At 44.1% G+C, this 3,094-nt stretch overlaps 1 pseudogene; it reads right to left on the reverse strand.

Annotated features, from left to right (window-relative positions):
• Positions 1-1,048: 1,048 nt before the first annotated feature.
• Positions 1,049-1,752, reverse strand: LOC103247364 (large ribosomal subunit protein eL14 pseudogene; annotated as a pseudogene).
• Between the last annotated feature and the right edge of the window lie 1,342 nt (positions 1,753-3,094).

The following is a 3,094-nucleotide window of genomic DNA, read 5'->3' on the forward strand; positions in this document are numbered from 1 at the left end:
CAGCAGATCCCACCTCAAGGAGCCCAGCAAGCTAAGATCCTCTGGCTTGAAATTCTTGCTGCCAGCACAGTAGCCTGAAGTGGACCTGGGATGCTCAAGTCTGGTGGGGGGAGGGGCATCCACCATTACTGAGGCTTGAGTAGGCATGTTTTCCCCTCACAGTGTAAACAAAGCCTCTAGGAAGTTCGAACTGGGCGGAGTCCACTGCAGCATGGCAAAGCCAGTGTAGCTAGACTTCCTCTCTAGATTCCTCCTCTCTGGGCAAGGCATCTTTGAAAGAAAGGCAGCAGCCCCACTCAGGGGCTTATAGATAAAACTCCCATCTCTCTGGGACAAAACACCTAGGCGAAGGGGTGGCTGTGGGCGCAGCTTCAGCAGAGTTAAATGTTCCTGCCTGCTGCTTCTGAAGAGAGCAGCAGATCTCTCATCACAGCGCTCGAGCTCTGCTAAGGGACACACTGCCTCCTCAAGTGGGTCCCTGACACCCATGCCTCCTGACTCGGAGACACCTCCCAGCAGGGGTCGAAAGACACCTCATACAGGAGAGCTCTAGTTGGCATCTGGCTGGTGCCCCTCTGGGACAAAGCTTCCAGAGGAAGACACAGTCAGCAATCTTTGCTGTTCTGCAGCCTCTGATGGTGATACCCAGGCAAACAGCGTGTGGAGTGGACCTCCAGCAAACTCCAGCAGACCTGCAGCAGAGGGGACTGACTGGTATAAGGAAAACTAACAAACAGAATGAAATAAAATTAACATCAACAAAAAGGATGTCCACTCAAAAAACCCATCCAAAGGTCACTAACATCAAAGACCAAAGGTATATAAATCCATGAAGACGAGGAAAAAACAGCACAAAAAGCTGAAAATTCCAAAAACCAGAATGCCTTTTCTCCTCCAAAGGATCACAACTCCTTGCCAGCAAGGGAGCAAAACTGGATGGAGAATGAGTTTGACAAACTGACAGAAGTAGGCTTCAGAAGGTGGGTAATAACAAACTCCTCCGAGCTAAAGGAGCATGTTCTAACCCAATGCAAGGAAGCTAAGAATCTTTTTTTTTTTTTCATGTCAAAAAGAACCTTTATTACTTTTTTTGATTGCCACTTATGCTTTCTTGCCAGATGCCTTTGGAGCAGGTGCTTTCTGGGCTGGAGCTTTCTGACCCTTCTGAGCTTTTGGAGCAGGCGCAGCCTTCTGGCCTGTGGCTTTCTGGGCAGGAACCTTCTGGGCTGGAGCCTTTTTACTCGCAGTAGTCATCTCTTTTGCTGGAACTTTAGCAGCAGCTGCAGCAGCTGTAGCAGCAGCAGCAGTACCCTTAGTACCAGGTGCTTTTTTGGGAGAAGCTTTCAGGAGCGCTGCCTTTTGAAGCTTCTTAACTTCATTCTTGATTATTCTGTTCCTCATTTTCTTTGCCTTTATAACTTTAAAATGATCAAAATCTGTCATCTAGGCTTTCCTTTCTCTGGCTTCAATCTTCTTGGCCCATCGTGTGGCTGCCCATTTTGTATTGATGTCTGCCTTCTGCCAGGCTTGTCGGACATACTTCTAGAGGGCACCATGTGAAAACTTGAGGATGAAATCAGTGAGCTGCATGCACTTGAAAGGCATGGCCTGTCTCCTGACTTGAGTGCAAGGTCCATCGACCAAAGCCCTGTTCTGATCAATAACATCTACAATCGCAACCAATTTTCTGGCATGAGATCCAAAGGAGATGTAGGCCATCCGGCCAACCTCCATGAAGCACCTGAACACCATGTTGGCAGCATTAGGTGAGAAGGAAGCTAAGAACCTTGATAAAAGGTTACAGGAATTGCTAACTAGAATAACCAGTTTAGAGAAGAACATAAATGACCTGGTGGAGTGGAAAAACACAGCACAAGAACTTTGTGAAGCATACACAAGTGTCAATAGCTGAATTGATCAAGTGGAAGAAAGAATATCAGAGATTGAAGACCAACTTAATGAAATAAAGTGTGAAGACAAGATTAGAGGAAAAAGAATGACAAGGAATGAACAAAGCCTCCAAGAAATATAGGATTATGTGAAAAAAACAAACCTACGTTTGATTGGTGTACTTGAAACCGATGAGGAGAATGGAACCAAGTTGGAAAATACTCTTCAGGATATCATCCAGGAGAACTTCCCCAACCCAGCAAGACCGGCCAACATTCAAATTCAGGAAATACAGAGAACACCACAAAGATACTCCTCAAGAAGAGCAACCCCAAGACACATAATCATCAGGAACACAAAGGTTGAAATGAAGGAAAAAATGTTAAGAGCAGCCAGAGAGAAAGGTCGGGTTACTCACAAAGGGAAGCCCATCAAACTAACAGCAGATCTCTCTGCAGAAAACCTACAAGCCAGAAGACAGTGGGGGCCAATATTCAACATTCTTAAAGAAAAGAATTTTCAGCCCAGAATTTCATATCCAGCCAAACTAAGCTTCATAATTGAAGGAGAAATAAAATCCTTTATAGACAAGCAAATGCTGAGAGATTTTGTCACCACCAGGCCTACCTTGCAAGAGCTCCTAAAGGAAGCACTAAATATGGAAAGGAAAAACTGTTAACAGCCGCTGCAAAAACACCAAATTTTAAAGACCCTCAACAATATGAAGACACCACATCAACTAATGGGCAAAATAACCAGCTAGCATCATAATGACAGGATCAAATTCACACATAACAATAGTAACCTTAAATGTAAATGGGCTAAATCCCCCAATCAAAAGACACAGACTGGCAAATTGGATAAAGAGTCAAGACCCATTGGTGTGCTGTATTCAGGAGACCCATCTCACTTTCAGACATACATAGGCTCAAAGAAAAGGGATGGAAGAATATTCACCAAGCAAATGGAAAGTGAAAAAAAGCAGGAGTTGCAATCCTAGTCTCTGATAAACAGACTTTAAACCAACAAAGATCAAAAAAGACAAAGAAGGGAATTACATAATGGTAAAGGGATCAATGCAACAAGAGTTAACTATCCTAAATATATATGCACCCAATACACGAGCACCCAGATTCATAAAGCAAGCTCTTAGAGACCTACAAAGAGACTTAGACTCCCACACAATAAAATTGGGAGACTTTAA

The sequence above is a fragment of the Chlorocebus sabaeus genome, chromosome X (assembly GCF_047675955.1).
Source record: "Chlorocebus sabaeus isolate Y175 chromosome X, mChlSab1.0.hap1, whole genome shotgun sequence".
In the NCBI taxonomy this organism is placed as follows: domain Eukaryota; kingdom Metazoa; phylum Chordata; class Mammalia; order Primates; family Cercopithecidae; genus Chlorocebus; species Chlorocebus sabaeus.